This window comes from Camellia sinensis, chromosome 13, assembly GCF_055761805.1.
Source record: "Camellia sinensis isolate YWXY chromosome 13, ASM5576180v1, whole genome shotgun sequence".
Taxonomy (NCBI): domain Eukaryota; kingdom Viridiplantae; phylum Streptophyta; class Magnoliopsida; order Ericales; family Theaceae; genus Camellia; species Camellia sinensis.
In genome coordinates, this window is record NC_138973.1 from 53,542,374 (window position 1) to 53,562,778 (window position 20,405).

Genomic DNA, 20,405 nt, shown 5'->3' on the forward strand with positions numbered 1-20,405 from the left:
GTGTGTTGCATTTTGCTTAAAAGTAGGTGCGGAGGGCAGGTACGGGACCAGCCGCACGTGTTGGACAATCTTCACTGTATTTAAATAAATTAAATTCTGTTGTGTACTAAACAACAACCATAATATAAAGAAATAAAGGAAATGAGAGAATTTGTTTGATTACAAAAATCAAACTCGAAATAAAAATAAATAAATAAAAGCGGATTTTATTTTGTTACAAAAATAAAATTTGAAATCTGATTCAATAAACAAATAAAACAGAATGATAAATTAAACAATTTACTTGATTAATTTCTTTAAATAATTATCTGATCAAGTCTAGTGTTTGACACTGTGTCCTTAAGACAGATTCGTCCTCTCCTTGGTGCTTTCAGAATACAGACGTCTATCTCCCAAGATAAAATGGTCTACTACAAACAATAGCAGCACTACAAATTGTTTGCCTAACGAACACACTAAGTGTTTATACGCTTTCTCAAAAAAATAAAATGCAGCAAAATGAAGAATAGAATTTGCAGAGGTGAAATACGAAATTTCTGAATGTAAAACATCAAATGAGGGTTGTCCTATTTATAGATGTAATGGTGGCTGCAGATTTTGAAATGAACAGGTATGAAACCTGTTGGTTTTGAATTCAAACAAATTTGAATCTGTTGGTTTCATAATTTAAATAGATAAAAAATGGGAAGGGCCCTGTTTAGATGTACAGTAAAACCGGACCAGTTTATTTCCGGTTTAATTTGAATTCTGAATTTTATTTTACCAAAAATAAAATTAAATTCAAATGTTTTTGGCCCAAAAAGATTAGTATTGGGCCGAACAAGCCCAACCTAACCACACACCACACACCACGCACCCGCGCCCAGCCCAACCTAGCCTGCCCGACTGACCGAACGGACGGCGACGGCGACGCGCGCGCGCGCGTGTGTGGTGATTTTTGGGTCCAATGGGTCTATCCTATTTTGCCCATAACCTCTTCGTCTAAAACACTTGGTGTAGACACCCCATTTTTGACCGTCCTCAAGATTTGGACGTCACCGTTTGAACACTCGGTGATCATCCTTATTTGTGTTCGTCTTGAGTTCCTGGAGGTCTCGGCTACGCGCCTTGCCTCAGGATCTCTCGACTCGACTGTTTTGTATTTGGTTTTGCACCAAACACTTGTGTTTTTACTTTGGAGGGCAGGGAATGGCTTGTTGGCCATCCCCACAGTCCACCGGCCATGGCTTGAGGCCACCGGCTGTGTTTTGTTGCCATCGGCCAAATGTTTTACCGACCGGCACTCTAGATGGTCGACCGGCCATATATTTTGGTCAAATTACATTTTTGGCTGGCCGACCACTGTTCATTTGCTTTTGCAGATATTTTTTATGCCAGCTATGCTAGCTGGCATACACTTTGCTCCCCTCTATACACGTGTATGGAGGGATCTCCCTCTTGACTAGCTTGTTTGGAAAGCTTTACAAGAGGGATTGTCTATAAGAGGGAGCCTCTTCTCCCTCCATTAGGGTTACAAAAAATTCAGAGAGAGCTCTGATATTAGGGTTTGAGTAGTGTATCTATTCCATCTCTATATCTCCATCTCTTGTACTTTTTGTGTGTGTTTAGTTTTACTATTGCACACAAACACATAGTATTACACCTTCTCTTGGTTGCTGAGGAGCCAGAGGGTTGTTCTTGGTGTTCTTGGGTGGTTTTGAACTCAAAGAACCAGCTGGAGCATTGTTTGTGAAGGAGGTCTACAAGGGTAACAACTTTACCTTTAAATCCTCCCTTTTTGCATAGTTTTTTTTGCCAACCTTACAACTGTTTTTAGACTTTGCATATAACTAATAAAAGTCTTGATTTTGAGTGCTTTAAATAGTTGGTTAAGGGTGTTTCATTGTTTGGGGTCATTTGACTCCTCTTAAGCCTTGTTAGGCCTTGTTTTTGTGCTATTTTGGTGAGCTCCGGGACCACCTTGTTTGGGCCTCCTCACCACTGAAATCTTGAGGGATTTCAGTGGTAAGGTTGGTGCCTTGAGGTCCTAAGAAGGAGAGGGCCACCCCCTCTCTTTGTTGTCCTTGAAAAGGGCCATTTTTGCCTCATGAGTGAGCACCATGTTTAAGTGTATGTTGGCCATGCCTTAACTGATATTTAGTGTTGTTATGTCATAATATCACACTGATTTTACTTGGGTTAGGCACACCATCTTGTTTAGCATACTTGTCTTGTAATGCCATCATTTGCCTTAACATGTACCTAGCATGTAGATTACCATGCTTACTTGTTTTAGCCAAGCTTTGTGAAGCTTTTAGGCTTGTTTTGCCATACTTAAGGTCTAATGTAGGTTGTCTTAGCCATGCTTGCCATGCTTTGTTTAGCCTCTTTGCATTCTTGGCTTGTGAGCTTTAAGTGTATGAATCATGAGCATGCATTACTTGCATTATTCTAGTGGTTTAGAACCATTTAACATGTCATTTCAGTCCTCATGACATGCTTGCATGCTTGCATTTGATGCCCCTTTGATGCTTTAAAAGGTTGTTGTCTTATGCCCCTTTTTTAGGCCCTTGTGCATGCTTGCATGTTTTGGCCACTTAGATGCCATCTAGGTGTATCCTTAGCAATGTTTAGGTCTGCCTTGAACCTATTTTAAGTCCTCCTAGCCTTGTGAGGCTTGGTCGACTTAGCCATGGTTTAAGCCCCCTTGGGCTAGCCTTAGACCTTGGACTTTGCTTGCATGCTTTACTTGCCTTGATTAATTGGTTTAGCACCTCTCCTTCATGCAATTTCAGAGCTTAATGTGCATGCCATTAGTCCATGTTTGTCGTCTTTTAAGTGTGCTTAAGAGTCGCACTTTAATGCCTAAGTGTTGATCCTTGTATGCATGCATGTTTGTGTGCACATTTGTCCCTCATTTTTGAGCACTTTGACCACTGTTTTGGGCCTAGTAGAGAGCTGTCCAAATTAGTGTATGACCATCCTCTCATGCTATTGCATGCATGTCTTGCATACCATCGCATGTTTGCTCCATTTTACCTTGTGTTGCATGCCATGCGTAATTGCATTTTGTTGCATTGCTTGAGTTGCATGATATGTTGTTGCATGTTTGTGTATTGTCCATGTTGCATGTTTGTATGCTTGCTCCATGTTCATGTTTGCGTGCTTGCTCCATGTTCATGCTTGCATGCTTGCCCTCATGATCATATTGCATACTAGTTTGCATGCCTAGGTTGCATTCCATCTAGCATGCATGCCTTGTCCCTTGATCAAGTGATAGGGATTGGGCCTTTGTTTGTTTCTGTGCATTACATTTGACACCAAATGGCACACTTAGTTTCTTGGGCCATCCCGCATCGAAATGCGCGATTGATGGCCCGAGAATCAAGGAACATACCTCTTTGAGTCATAAACATGATAAGAGATGTGTTTGGTGCAAACATCGCTTGAAATACATTGCCATGCCATGTTTTGCCCTCTGTTGCTGTCAAAACAGGTTTCTGCAGGAATCTTTAGCCGGTCGGCTACACAGAATGCCGATCGACCAAAAGTCTGGGGCTGATAGCTCAACCAATGGTCGATGACCATCCTGCCATGGCCGGTGACCATTTGTCTTGACCGGTGGTGTTCCACAGTGTCCAAACAGTGCACCTTTAGAGTTTTGCAATTTTCAGAGAAGCAGAGCAGGGCAAACAGAGGCAACTTGTGCATGGTGGTGGATTTCCGAACGAAACCGAATGCGCATGCATTTGACCCTCTTCCCGAGGCGCTTTATCGCTTTCTTTACTTAATTTATTTGTTAAATTAATTAGGTGGTTTGTAATATTTAATTAGCTCGTAGGTTAGTTAATTTGTATTATTCTTTTGGTCCCTCCGAGCGAGGGCGGATTTGTAATAAGTGTGGGTGCGTGTGTGCATGTTTTCCAACCCCCATTTCTTTCTCCCTTTTACTTACCTGCTTTGATGGTTAGTATTAGAACATATTTAATTTAGCATACCTTATGCTATGCATGTGTGCATCATTCATCAGTCCTGCATGCACCGGGCTCGGTGCATCATGCTAACTGCATAGTATTACAAATCAAACTTGAATACGTGTATCAAATAGTTGCATTTCACATGCCATTCAAGGATTAGCCGAGCCTATCCTAATTGCATTATGAATGCGTTGCATTAGGCACTTAACATGAACTAGGATCATGCATGATTACTAACTAGTTCATTCTTTTGGCACGGAGTACGATGTAAGTATTTTGTGCTTTAGCATCTCGCACGAGTGTGAATGTTAACATGATAGCATGCTTACCATGTGGCTAGATTCTTATGTGATTTGAATTCCCTGAATGCCTATGGGTGAAGGTTGGATTGCTTGAGTTGGAACAACTCATCAAAATCCGTGTTTTAGCCTACTCGCGAGTAGCAAATTTCAAAACATTTTCCAAACAAACGGATATGCGATCCTTTGTTCCAAATTAGGCGATCTAGTCTATACTCGTTTTGCTGTGCGCATCACATAGTAATTCTAGCTAATTAACCGGAATAAGAACACATAACATTTTCAAAATTGGATATCATGGTTAGTAGAGGCCGATCTTCGGATCGGGCGAGAGGGGGTGCTCATTGCTGACCTTCCCTAATCGTACCCAAGTTTCTGAGCCGAGGCAACTTAGGTAATGATGGACACGTGGCCTTAGGCAAACGAGTCAGGGTTTCCTAAATTCCCCCATTAAAAAAAATTTAGGTGGCGACTCTGTATCTGGCAAAGCAGTCCATGTTTGGCACTTCTTTTCTAACAATCTGTTTTCTCAAAACGATTTGCTGGATTTGGACTCTTTTGGTTCAGACTAAGAACCGCGACACAAAAGGGAGTCCGAACTGTGGTGGCATAAAGGCCGAGGGCGCGTCCACACTTGGGTACCCCTTGGGGCACACCCCAAGTACCAAACCCATGCCTTATAAACCCATTCAAAACTTCCCACCAAATCAATGTGGGACAAGCCTTATTCAAAACTTCAAGGATTTTCCACCAAAACTCTATTTCCATGGAGCATACTTTGGCTTCAATTTCCCATTCACTCGGTAATGGTTTTGAGCAACCAAATATACCACGTGAATCACAATGCGGCATAGAACGCGTTATCACTTTGACCCGTGAAAATCGACGCACGGGGCCCACCTAAAAATAGACCTAACTTAGGAAAAAATTCTGGTTTTTACCCAAAATTTTATAACCATTTCCAACAATCCCCCACATGAATGGAATTTGATGACAACGGAAATGCAACAATATGCAAACTTTCTCGAAAGAGTGTAAGTCAAAAATGTCTTGCATCAGGATAGGTAGCTTTCGGCCTTGAACCTTCTCTAGTGATAACTTATCAGACTTACTGGCTAACCAATGGACTCGATGCCTTGAATTGTTCAGCCGTTTGTGTAAGCCAAGACAATAGATTTCACACAAAATTTCTTCTAACACATCGTGGTTCTCAATGTTGTGTTCATTTTGGCCTTGAAAGCTCCTGGTTTTCATGAGTGTTTCTAGAGAATTCGGCCTCTTCATTCTCATAGAACCGGCCCCAGTTCGACACTCATATAGGTGATTCTTAATGTGAGTATCTCCTTATACTCATCTTGATTTTATGCCTTAATCAAGATATAAGTAATCATTAAAAGCAAAGCTTATCCTTATACCCCTGCATACAACATATGTTGCAGATATCACTCTGACCATAGGAATGGGTAGGAAATTTTAATCCCTTGGTGATTTCTGGTGAGCCGTACATAACTTAGTTGTCCCATTGAACTTAGTTCTTGGGATCTCCAGTCATATAAGTAGGGTTACCATTATGACGACTCTTATGTAATAGGCTTTAATCTCATCCCCTTCGATGAACTATACGCTAGCTCTTTTGTCAAACCTTTTGTTAATGGATCCACAATATTCTTTTTAGATTTTATATAATCTTTTGAGATTATTCCATTTGACAACAATTGCCTTACGGTATTATGTCGACGACGAATATGTCTTGACTTACCGTTATACATATGATTCTGTGCCCTGCCTATTGCAGATTGACTATCACAATGAATGCAAATAGCTGGCACAGGTTTTGGCCACATTGGAATGTCTTCTAAGAAGTGATGAAGCCATTCTGCTTCTTCTCCTGCTTTGTCAAAAGCAATGAACTCGGATTCCATTGTGGATCGTCCGATGCAAGTTTGTTTTGTGGATTTCCAAGAAACAACAGCGCCTCCCAGATTAAAGACATATCCACTTGTGGATTTTGAATCTTTAGTATCCGATATCTAATTTGCATCACAATAACCTTCAAGTACTGCTGGATATCGAGTAAAGTTCAAACCATGATCACGGGTGAATCTTAGATATCTAAGAACCCGAATGATCGCTTTCCAATGGTCTTCTCCGGGGTTACTAGTGTACCTACTCAATTTACTGATAGCATAAGCTATATCAGGACGAGTACAATTCATTAGGTACATTAGGCTTCCAATGATTTGGGAGTATTTTAACTGAGACACTGCATCACTTTTATTTTTCAATAAATAAAGACTGATGTCTACAAGTGTTCTAGCTAAATTCAAATCATCCTTAATAAACTTATCAAGAATTTTCTCAATATAATGAGATTGAGATAATGCATATCCGTCACATGTTTTAGTAATTTTCATTCCTAATATAACATCTGCGACCCCTATATCTTTCATATCAAATCTTTTGTTAAGCATTTGCTTAGTTGATTTGATCATGTTTTGACTGCTTCCAATGATAAGCATGTCATCCACATAAAGACAAACTATGACATATTCTTGGTCAGTGTTTTTAACATAGACACATTTGTCACATTCGTTTATCTTAAACCCACTAGTAAGCATTGCATGATCAAATTTTTCATGCCATTGCTTAGGTGTTTGTTTTAATCCATAAAGGGATTTTACAAGCCGACAAACTTTCTTTTCTTTCCCTGATACTACAAACCCTTCGGGTTGCTCCATATAGATTTCTTCATTTAGATCACTGTTTAAGAAAGCTGTCTTAACATCCATTTGATGTATTTCTAAATTGAACAACGCTGCTATAGCAATAAGCATGCGAATGGATGTTATTCTTCTCACAGGGGAATATGTGTCAAAATAGTCCAAACCTTCCTTTTGCTTGTAACTTTTAACAAGTCTTGCTTTATACTTGTCTATTGAACCATCTGCTTTCATTTTTCTCTTGAATATCCATTTATATCCAAGAGGTTTAGAACCTGGCGGAAGATCCACCAATTCCCAAGTATGATTTTGCATAATGGATTCAATTCATTATTAACAGCCTCTTTCCACAAAGGTGTTTCAGGACCTGTCATTGCTGCCTTAAAGCTTTGAGGTTCATTTTCTAACAAGTATGTCAGAAAATCTGGACCAAAGGATTTTGATGTTCTTGCTCTTTTACTTCGTCTTGGTTCATCATCAGTTAAATCCTGTTGGTTAAGACCATTACTAGTCTCTTGTGTTTGATTGTCATTAGTCTCTTGACTTTGTGTACAATCATAAGTTCTTTTTTGTGAACCTAATTCCTGTCCTTTCTTGTAAGCAAAGACATGTTCAAAAAACACAGCATTCCTTGACTCTATAATAGTATTCACATTTATATCAGGTATTTCTGATTTATAAGTCAGAAACTAATATGCACTACTATTCTGAGCATAACCAATAAACACACAATCTACTGTTTTTGGTCCAATCTTAGTCTTTTTAGGAACAAGAACTTCAACTTTTGCCAAACACCCCCACACTTTTAAGTATTTGTAGGAAGGCGGTCGACCTTTTCACAATTCATAAGGAGTGATGTTGGTTTTCTTGTGGGGTATTCTATTAAGAACATAATTAGCAGGCAATATTGCTTCCCCCCACAAGTTCTTTGGTAAGCCTAAACTTACTAACATGGCATTCATCATTTCTTTTAGGGTTCTATTCTTCCTTTTAGCAATTCCATTTTGCTGAGGAGAATAATGTGCTGTAGTTTCGTGAATAATGCCATGTTGTGCACAAAATTCATTTAAAGGTGCATCATATTCACCACCCCTATCACTTCTAACCATTTTAATGGTTTTACCAAGTTGATTTTCAACTTATGTTTTGTAGAGTTTAAACATTTCGAAAGCTTCATCTTTACTAGTAAATAAACATAACAATATCTTGTGCAATCATCGATAAATGTTATGAAATACTTTTTGCTTCCTCTAGTTTGAACAAATTTTAGATCACATACATCAGTATGAATTAATTCTAGAGGTTCGGTTTTCCTTTCAACCGATTTAAATGGAGCCTTAGTTAGTTTCGCTTCTACACAAACTTCACATTTATGATTAGGATTAATTTCAAACTTAGGTATATAATCCAAACCAATTAATCTACGCAAAGCATCATAATTTACATGACCTAATCTACCATGCCATAAATTGGACTCAAGAATATAAGCAAAAGATGTGTTATTCTCATTCATAGCAACTTTTGGTACAACTGTCATTGCATTCAACTTAAAGAGACCATCACTCATGTATCCCTTACCAACATACATACCACTCTTTGTTAATACAAATTTATCAGACTCAAAAACAAGCCTAAAACCATTTTTACTTAACAAAGAACCAGAAACTAAATTCTTCCGGATGTCAGGTACATGCAGTACGTTGTTGAGGGTCAGTTCTTTTCCTGATGTCATCTTCAAGATTACTTTCCCTTGTCCAGCCACAGTAGAAGTAGAAGAATTTCTCATAAAAAGTTGTTCATCATTTGCAGCCTCATTGTAGGTAGTGGACATCTTCCTGTCCGCACATATGTGACGAGTTGCTCCAGTGTCAACCCACCACTCTTTGGGATTTCCAACCAAGTTAGCCTTAGACACCACAGCAGAGAGGTTGATGTCATTCACTCCGTCAGAGATGTAATCCAATTCTGTTACATTGGCTTGATTGGTGGTCTTCTTACTTGTACTTCCATGATCCTTCTTAGGGCGGCGGCAGTCAAAAGCTCGGTGTCCAGTCTTACCACAGTTATAACATTTTCCTTTGAACTTCTTGTTGCTATCGCCTTGTTTAGGACCATCTCCAGTAAACTTCCGCTTTTTGTTATGTGGTTTATGAACTTGTTCAACCACATTAGCCTTGGACTCAATGGGATTTTTCCCATTCCTCTTTTCAGCCTTTCGGTTATCTTCCTCAATTCTCAGTCTTACAATAAGTTCATACATGGTCATCTCTTTGCGTTTATGTTTTATATAATTTTTGAAATCTTTCCAAGCTAGTGGTAACTTTTCCACTAAAGCAGCGACTTGGAAAGACTCGCTAAGAGACATACCTTCTAAATGAATATCATGCAAAATTAATTGAAAACTTTGACTTGAGAAATTACTGTTTGGGAGTCTACCATAACAAAGTCTAGAAATTTACCGACGACAAATTTCTTCGTGCCGACATCCTCTGTCTTGTATTTCTTCTCCAAAGAATCCCACAATTCTTTTGCTATTTTCAAAGGACTGTATACATTATACAGCATGTTGTCAAGGCCATTGAGGATGTAGTTTCTGCACAGGAAATCTGAATGTTTTCAAGCATCTACAGCGGCAACAACTTGCCAATCACTTTCACCCCCTCTAAGTGCTGGAGCCTCTTCATGGAGAAACCGGGCCAAATTAAGAGTTGTAAAATAGAACAACATCTTCTACTGTCATCTCTTAAACTCAGTACCGTTAAATTTTTTCAGTTTTTCTCCATGATTTATTGGTACGGATAGGGACCGGTGTTGGTGTAACAATTGGAGTATCACTACCAGATGCAGTTTCAGTTGTAGTAGCCATAATCTCTTATTACAAAAATCAGAAAAAATTAAAACACAAATTAATTTTCTAGTTGCTAAAACTAGAAAATAAATGGTAACACAAAATAATTTTATTTTCCTTGTTACTAAAACTAGAAAAATAAAATACCAAAATAATTTTCTGTAACACCAAATAATATTCTGCAATTGTTAATGACACCAGTATATTACTACTAGTTGTTAAAGAAAAGAGACAGTATATTACTACTATTTGTCAAATAGCATAAACCACTATTTGTTTTTCCAACTAGAATATTATTTTGAAAACACAGAAAATTAAATACAATGAAGACACCAAAAATAATCTATCTTAAGATTGTTGGACAATCATCACTGTATTTAAATAAATTAAATTCTGTTGTGTACTAAACAACAACCAGAATATAAAGAAATAAAGGAAATGAGAGAATTTGTTTGATTACAAAAATCAAACTCGAAATAAAAATAAATAAATAAAAACAGATTTTATTTTGTTACAAAAACAAAATTTAAAATCTGATTAAATAAACAAATAAAATAGAATAATAAATTAAACAACTTACTTGATTAATTTCTTTGAATAATTATCTGATCAAGTCCAGTATTTGACACTGTGTCCTTAAAACAGATTCGTCCTCGCCTTGGTGCTTTCAGAATACGAACGTCTATCTCCTAGGATGAAATGATCTACTACAAACAATAGCAGCACTACAAATTGTTTGCCTAACGAACACACTAAGCGTTTATACTCTTTCTCACAAAAAAAAAATGCATCAAAATGAAGAATAGAATTTGCAGAGGTGAAATACGAAATTTCTGAATGTAAAACATCAAATGAGGGTTGTCCTATTTATAGATGTAATGGTGGCTGCTGGTTTTGAAATGAACAGGTATGAAATCTGTTGGTTTTGAATTCAAACAGATTTGAATATGTTAGTTTCATAATTTAAACAGATAAAAAACGAGAAGTGCCCTATTTGGATGTACAGTAAAACCGAGCCAGTTTATTTCCGATTTAATTTGAATTTTAGATTTTATTTTACCAAAAAGAAAATTAAATTCAAATGTTTTTGGCCCAAAAAGATTTGTATTGTGCCGAAGAGGCCCAACCACGCAGCCGCGGCCAAGCCCGCCCGACCAGACGACAGCAGCGGCGTGCGTGGTGATTTTTGGGTCCAATGGGTCTAGCCCATTTTGCCCATAACCTCTCCCTCTAAAACCCTTGGGTACCCCTTGGGGCACACCCCAAGTACCAAACCCATGCCTTATAAACCCATTCAAAACTTTCCACCAAATCAATGTGGGACAAGCCTTATTCAAAACTTCAAGGATTTTCCACCAAAACTCTATTTCCATGGAGCATACTTTGGCTTCAATTTCCCATTCACTCGGTAATGGTTTTGAGCAACCAAATATACCATGTGAATCACAACGCGGTATAGAACGCGTTACCACTTTGACTCGGGAAAATCGACGCACGGGGCCCACCTAAAAAATAGACCGAACTTAGGAAAAAAAATTCTGGTTTTTACCCAGAATTTTATAAGCATTTCCAACAATGTGCAGGGATCAGTGCCGCACGTGCGGGAGAGGGAAGCCGCACATGCGGGGGTACGTGCCGCACGTGCGGAGCGGGGCAAATCCGAAAACTCTGTTTTTTTTACACTTTTTGCCGAATTTGCAACCATTTTAGGGCCTCTCATTCTCACTCTAAACCTTATATTTTCTGCTCCTTCTCTCTAAAAACCTTCATTTAGCACACCAAACCTTTGATCTCTTGTGATTCTTTGGCCATAGATCCTCAATCATTCCTCCTAAATCTTGAAGATCAAGCTTGGGTTTCTTTTGGTGTTGGAGAAATTAAAGAACACTGCACCTTGGAGCTAGGGATCCATCATCTTCTTCATCCATCTTGGAGGTAGGGATTCTTGAGTTATATATACTAGTTATGCTATTTTGATGGTGTTTTAAAGGCCTTTTACTAGTTTGATGATTTCAACTTGTGGTTTCAAAAATGTAGAGATTTTCCTTAAAAAAGGGTTTCTCTTTAAACTTCAAAATTTTGGTCAATCTTTGAGGGTTTCATCTTGTTGGCCTAAGAGAGATGTTTTGATAAGGGTTTTTCACCAAGAAGTGGGAAGGAGTTGTCTAGAGGAGAAACCCCAGAAATTGGGGATTTTAAGAAAATGTGAGAATACTTGTGAAACTCTTTATTATTTTGTGTTATGTAGATGAATGAGATGTTCTTATAGCATAATTGTTAAAAATGTTTGAACATATGTTGTTGGAGATGATAAATGACCTTGTATCATAAATATGGAATTGGTAAGACTCTTGGAATTATATTGAAAAACATTGTTTTTCCTTGAAGAGGCTAACTTGTAGTCGACTATGCATGGTGAGTTATTGTTGCTATGAATTGTTGGCACATGGGGATTAATCGATGTTGTTGTAGAAATGTTGAAGTAGAGAAATGTTATGGCATATTATATTTTGCATCATGTTCTCATTTGGTCTATCATCATCATTGCACATCTTGAGGAAAATTGGAAAACGATCATTTTGAGAAAGGCCATATAGTGATGAGAATTATTGAAATGTGAAGGGGGTAAATACGTGGTAAGTCCGGATAGGGGGTGTGGTTGAGCTTTGTTAAGTTAGCCTGAGTGTCCATGGTGAAAGACCAGAAAACCGCTCGAATAGGTGTCGAGCCTTCCGGTTAGCACTGGTAAAAATGACAGTTTGGTAGTGCTTGTTGAGCCTACTTGCAGACACTAGCCTGGGGATTACCAGTGTCGTATTTACCGCCCCTATTGAATTACTGTTGGAAGCTTAAAATTGATGAAATTACATGATAATACTAAGAACATGGTGATTTTGAAAACAATGCATTGAAATGAATATTTTCCTCATTGGTTTAACCTTGGCATGACATCGCATTTACATTTATTTTGTGTTGAGGAAAAAGCATAACTGTATATACTTTGTGAGGATTCCTCTACTAGGCTTTGTGCTCACCCCTATGGGATTTGGTACAGGTAAAGATGTGGTGATCCCGCCGAACTGAGGGCGTGGGTGTTTTTGAGAAGAGTACATAGCTCTTTTATTTTTGTGTAATTCTTTTTGAGCCAAGGGCTAATGTGTATGGGTTGCAGAAACTATTTTTTTGTGTAACCAGGCATATGCCTTGGAAAATGTATTCCCTTAAGGGCATTGTATTTTTTTTGAGAATTGATGCTTTACATGCTATAGATTCATATGTTTGTATTGATGAATGTATACCCGCAGGTAAAACCTTGTTAAAGACTCATTAGTAATTATGTAAAGATGGGCAAATTATTGTTATTGTTGGGTAAATGTTGATTATTTGTGGATAGTTCATGTTGAACTATATGTGTGAGGCTTCTATTGGTGTTGACACAAATTTCTCTTATATTTTTTATTTTCTTAAAATACCCCTATAATAGTTTTTCAAACAAAAAATTATATGATGAAGTGAATGAGACGTTAACTCATGGCCTTAGGTAACGAAAACAACATATTTACCATTTCATCATGTCACGACCCCATTCTGCCCCTAGTAGAATGGTGCCGTGATGGCCAGTAATCCGAGATTACCGAAGGCCAACTTACAAAGATTCACACACAATCGAAGTATACATATGGGGCTTACATGTGCGGAAGCAATAAATTTAAATCTAATTAGCCCATAAGAGTTGTGCATAGATTAAATGAAATGACATACATCTTAACATGGTTTACAACTTGGATACAATAAAATGGGGTACAAAATACATCTTAACCAAAAGGCTTCTCAAGCCATCATATACAAACACAATGAAATACAAGCTAAGAAGCATAATCTTCAAGATGCTACAAAATGCGAGTCCCAAACAAGTTACAAAGCACATCTAGGCGTCACCGCCGTCTTGCTCATCACCTACATATATATAGAGAGGGTGAGCTTGGATACTTAGTGAATGGTATAAGTAATAAAAGGTTTGCATGAATGATATCTGAGATCTTTATCAAAGCGTTACACATTATATCTTGCACAAAATCAAAAGACAAATCAAGTTCATCTAACAAATGTTTCAAGCTTCATCAATCAAAGTCTTTCAAGTTTCAAGGGATGACATTAACAAAGGTGCTACAAAAGCTTAGAGTCCTCTAGCACGTAAGGACTTTCAAAGATTGTGCTACAAATGCTTATAGTCCCCTATCACGTACGGACTTTCAAAGATTGTACTACAAATGCTTATAGTCCCCTAGCACGTACGAACTTTCAAAGATTGTGCTACAAATGCTTATAGTCCCCTAGCAAGTACGGACTTTCAAAGATTGTGCTACAAATGCTTATAGTCCCCTAGCACGTACGGACTTTCAAAGATTGTCATCCAAAACAAGGTTAATACTTGATACACAAAATAGGGATAATCATTCATGCTTAACAAATAATTTTCCAAAACAAAGCAAAGCAAAGCTTTATCAAAACTTTATAACATAACTTTATTAAAAATATCACTCACATAGTTCTTCAGGTGTGGGGATTGCAAGCAAGGATCCAAGGCCTCAAGACATTAATCTAACGGCTCAAGGTGTGAAGATCAAGCTTGGAAATCTATTCCCTCTCTAAGAACTCCTCCTTCTTCTTCCTAGAGCCTCTCTCTCTAAAAGACAAGGATATGATACAAAATGATGTGTTTCTCAACCGCTCACTGACTTAACCCTCTGCTGGGACACGTGGCATCGGCTGGTTGGCTCTTCTCAAAATGGTGACTGAGTGAAAAGACAAGACTATGACAAAGTGTGCTCAACAAGCAAGATGGCATAGGCACTCCGGCAGGTAACGATCTCGGCTAAGGAAAAGGCTTCGGCAAGTAAGGTCTCAATGATCTCGGCTAGGAAGGACAACACTTGACTTAGCTGTGCCACACCTCGACCTAGATGTGCCACACCTCGGTCTAGGTCATACCAGTCCAGGAACAAGATCACTAGGTGCAAGGGTAACATCTCGGCCTAGATAATACACATTTCGACCTTAGTGATGAACACCTCGGCCTAGATAGTGACATCTCGGCCAATATGCCAAGGTGCGAGTGGAGGTTAACCAAAAGATTCCAAGATAGTCCTAGGTATAAAAGATTCAAAGGTTCAACCCAGGATTAGGATGACCTCGGCTAAACTCACACCAAGCAAGGAACAAAGCATGCAGTAACACTTAAGCAAAACAAAGACAAGATTTGAAATGCAAGCTTAACAAGACAAAATCATATAAATGCATGAGAGCATGACTAAGATGAAGTAAGGGTTGTTACATCCTACCCCCCTTAAAGAAGTTTGGTCCCCAAACTTGAGTTACCTTGCCCTGAAAACAATTCCGGATACCGGGCTTTCATCTCTTCTTCCATCTCCTATGTAGCATCCTTGCCGTAATGCTCCTTCCATTCAATTTTCACCATCGATATCGATTTGTTCCTCAACCGTTTCACTTGCCTATCAAGAATCCGTATCGGCCTTTCTTCGTAGCCTAAATCTTCATTAACCACAATCCCAAAATGATCAATCACATGCAGTGGATCTCGAATATTCTTCCTAACATCGAAATGTGAAACACATTGTGGACCTGACTTAGTTCTGGCGGCAGAGCAAGTCTGTAAGCAACGGGGTTAACTTTCTTAAGAATTTCAAATGGTCCAATATAACGAGGTGCTAATTTACCTTTCTTCCCAAATCTTGAAACTCTTTTCATCGGCGAAATCTTCAAGAATACATGATCCCCAATTTCAAATTCTAATTCTCTTCTCCTCTGGTCGGCGTAACTCTTCTATCGACTCTTGGCAGTTCTAATTCTCTATTGAATAAGCTTAATCTTCTCAGTTGTCACTTGAACTAACTCAGGATCAATCAAAGCTTTATCTCCTACCTCGGTCCAACATATTGGCGATCTACACTTTCTTCCATACAAAGCTTCATATGCGCGCCATGCCAATGCTAGTTTGATAACTATTGTTGTAGGTGAATTCCACTAGTGGCAAATGTACTTCCCAACCTCCTTTGAAGTCCAACACACATAGTCTAAGTATATCTTCAAGCGTCTGAATTGTTCTCTCAGTTTGACTATCGGTCTGGGGATGAAAAGCTGTGCTAAACCTCAACTCGGTTCCTAAAGCTTTTTGCAAACTCTGCCAAAATCTGGAAACGAACTTCGGATCTTGGTCTGATACGATGGATATCGGCACTCCATGAAGTCTAACAATCTCATTCACGTACAACACAGCAAGTCGGTCGGCATTAAACGTAGTCTTAGCAGGCAAGAAGTGTGCTCACTTAGTTAATCTATCAACGACCACCCAAATAGAATCCATGCCTTTTTGTGTCTTTGGAAAACCAACCACAAAGTCCATGGAGATGTGTTCCCATTTTCACTCAGGAATCGGCAAAGGTCGAAGTAGTCCTGCTGGCCTCTGGTGTTCTGCTTTCACTTGTTGAGAATGCAAACACTGGGATACGAACTCGGCTATTTCTCTTTTCATATTCGGCCACCAAAAAGTTTGTATCACATCTTGATACATCTTAGTGTTCCCTGGATGAACAGCAAACCTGGAACCATGAGATTCCTGCAGAATCTTCCTTTTCAACTCTGGAATGTCAGCCACGCACAATCTTCCTTCAAACTTAAGTACCTGATCTTCAATAGTGTACCCTGACCTCGGCATATTGATAATCTCATAGGTAACTTTCTTGAAGAATCCGTCTTCCATCTGTCTGGCCTTCACTTCTTCAATAACGGTCGGCTCCACTGAAATCATGGCTAAGCATGCCAGTTTTCCAACTGATTTCCTACTCCATACATCGGCTATTGAGTTTGCTTTACCTGGGTGATACTGAATTTGCATGTCGTAGTCTTTCAATAACTCAAGCCATCTTCTCTGCCTCAAATTTAACTCCTTCTGAGTGAATAAGTACCTTAAACTCTGATGATCTGTGAAAACTTGGCAAGAAGCCCCATACAAGTAATGACGCCAAATCTTCAAAGCAAACACCACGGCTGCTAGCTCTAAATCATGGGTAGGATAATTCTTTTCGTGAGGTTTCAACTGACGAGATGCATATGCTATAACCTTACCCCCTTGCATTAATACACAACCCAAACCTTTATGCGAAGCATCACTATAGATTTGAAATTCCTCATTACCTGATGGTAGTACAAGGACTGGTGCTGTAACTAACCTCATCTTCAATTCTTGGAAGGCTGATTCCCTAGCTTCAGTCCATTCGTATGTCGTTTCCTTCTTAGTCAACTGTGTCAATAGAATTGCAATCCTTGAGAAATCCTTCATGAACTTTCTGTAATAACCTACCAAACCCAGAAAACTACGAATCTTGGACACATTGGTCGGCCTCGGCCAATTCACAATGGCTTCAATCTTACTAGGATCAACTGAAATACTCCTTTCATCAATTACATGACCCATAAATGAAATACTAGAAAGCCAAAACTCACACTTGTTGAACTTAGCATACAATTCCCGGTCCCTCAAAACTTGCAAGGTAAGTCTGAGATGATTCTCATGCTCACTTTTACTCTTAGAATAGATCAACATATCGTCGATAAAAACAACTACAAACTCATCTAAGTACGGCTTAAAGATTCTGTTCATCAAATCCATGAATGCTGCAGGCACCTTAGTCACTCCAAAAGGCATTACCAAGAATTTGTAGTGGCCATATCTTGTCCGAAAAGTAGTCTTCTTGACATCCTTGGCTCTAACCTTAAGCTGATGGTAGCCCGACCTAAGATCAACCTTAGAAAAGACTCGTGCTCCTTGGAGTTGATCAAGAAAATCATCGATCCTCAGTAATGGGTACTTATTCTTAATGGTCACCTTGTTCAGTTCTCGGTAATCAATACAAAGACGAAGTGTACCATCCTTCTTTTTAACAAATAGAACTGGCGCTTCCCAAGGTGAAGTGCTCGGCCTAATAAAACCCTTATTCAGCAGTTCTTGTAGTTGCAGTTTCAATTCCTTAAGCTCAGCAGGGGCCATCCTATAGGGTGTTTTGGAGATAGGCTGGGTTCCCGACATAATGTCAATAGTAAATTCTACTTCTCTATCAACTAAGTGGCCAAGCAAGTCATTTGGAAAGACGTCGGAGAATTCATTAACAACTGGGACGTCGGCCAATTCAACATTTCCACCCCGATTACCTAACACACTACACAGATAACCTTGACACCCCTTTTGGATTAACTTATAAGCTTTCATAGATGAGATCAAGTAAGGTGGGAATACTACTTCTTCACCCTGAAACGTAACCTCGGCTTGGTTTGGGGCTCTCAATGTTACACTCTTAGAAACACAATTAATGGATGCATGGTTCGCTACTAACCAATCGATTCCCAGTATAACATCAAAATGAGTCATGTTCAACGGCATCAAATCAACTAACAGTTCGACATTCTCAATTACAACAACACATGCTCTATAAATGGATGCAACAATCATAGTTCTTCCAGATGGAGTACACACAGATAACACATAATCAAGGGGTTCTAGTTCTCTACTTAACTTTTCGGCAAACTTAACAGACACAAATGAGTGTGTAGAACCTGAATCAATCAATATGTATGCATCTTGAGAACAAATTGAGAGTGTACCTGACACTACTGTTTCAGCATTCCGAGTGTCCCCTGGTACCAACACAAAAACTCTACCTTGCCTCATTTGTCCTTTCCCGACATTACCTTTCTGTGTGGAACCCGAGGTATTCCCATCTTTCTTGTTATCACTAGTTTTTGCCTTGGGACAGACTTTCACACGATGACCTACTTCACCACATTCAAAACAAGCCCCCGACGCCCAATGACAAACCCTAAAATGTGGCTTCCCACAGTTGGAACACGTCGGCTTAGCATTACCTTCCTGATTCGAGTTGCTGTACTTGCCTTTTTCTTGGCATTGAACGGTGCTCGACGATTGTCATAGTTCTGTCTCTTCCTCTGATTTTCTCCTGAGTTCTGATATCGATTCAAGTTAGCCTCTGCCAGGATAGCCGTGTCCAACACTCCGGCATAGGTCGGCATATTGAGCATGTTAACTCAATCTTGTATTGGCCCACGAAGCCCACTTTCAAACTTCCTGGCTTTTCTATATTCATCATCGACCATGTGAGGTGCATATCTCGCCAACTCGGTAAAAGCACGGTCATATTCTGCCACTGTCCTGTTGCCTTGTGTTCGAGTCTGGAACTCTGTAGTCTTGCGATCTCGAACGCTAAGGGGAAAGTGCTTGTTGTAAAACAACTCCAAAAATCTGGCCCAAGTCAGACCTGGATTGCTTTCTCGGGTCATCATCCACCACCTTAGTGCATCGTCGTCTAATGTGAACGCGGCCAATGACACCTTCTAGGCGTCGGTGCTGGGAAAAATCTCAAACAGATTCTCTATTTCCAAGACCCACGCTTCAGCTTTCATCGGCTCTATACCCCTAGAGAATCTCGGCAGTTTCATTTTCTTAGACTCTCTGATCAAAGCTATCGTGCCGTCCCCATACAAGGCTGGCTGTGGGGGCACTTGTGGTACCGGAGGAGGTAGAGGCGGAACTTCATGTCGGCCGTTTGTATGCTCGGCCTAAGTAGAGGTAGTACTAGTGTCTTGTGGCCTAGGTTGTCTCAACTCTAGGACCAAACGTTCGACCAATCTCTCTAGTCTGTCCAGTCTATCCTCGGGATGACCTCGGCCAACTGGAAGTCTTCCTCTTCTCATGATGTTGAGAGTATGCAAAATATGACTTTAAAACAAGAAGGGCAAATAGACATGTATACAAGCAACAATGATCATGCCGATATGATGCACACCTTGTCAAGTAGCAAGCAATATGATGCAATCCTAATATCATTCTAAGGGACATCCTATGCTCTTTAGGACTCAAAGTGTGTGAATAACGCACTATAAGGAACTCGTGCTCTGATACCATTCTGTCACGACCCCATTCCGTTCCTAGTAGAATGGTGTCGTGATGGCCAGTAATCCGAGATTACCGAAGGCCAACTTACAAAGATTCACACACAATCGGAGTATACATATGGGGCTTACATGTGCGGAAGCAATAAATTTAAATCTAATTAGTCCATAAGAGCTGTGCATAGATTAAATGAAATGACATACATCTTAACATGGTTTACAACTTGGATACAATAAAATGAGGTACAAAATACATCTTGACCAAAAGGCTTCTCAAGCCATCATATACAAACACAATGAAATACAAGCTAAGAAGCATAATCTTCAAGATTCTACAAAATGCAAGTCCCAAACAAGTTGCAAAACACATCTAGGCGTCACCGCCGTCCTGCTCATCACCTACATATATATAGAGAGGGTGAGCTTGGATACTTAGTGAATGGTATAAGTAATAAAGGGTTTGCATGAATGATATCCGAGATCTTTATCAAAGCGAAACACATTATATCTTGCACAAAATCAAAAGACAAATCAAGTTCATCTAACAAATGTTTCAAGCTTCATCAATCAAAGTCTTTCAAGTTTCAAGGGATGACAT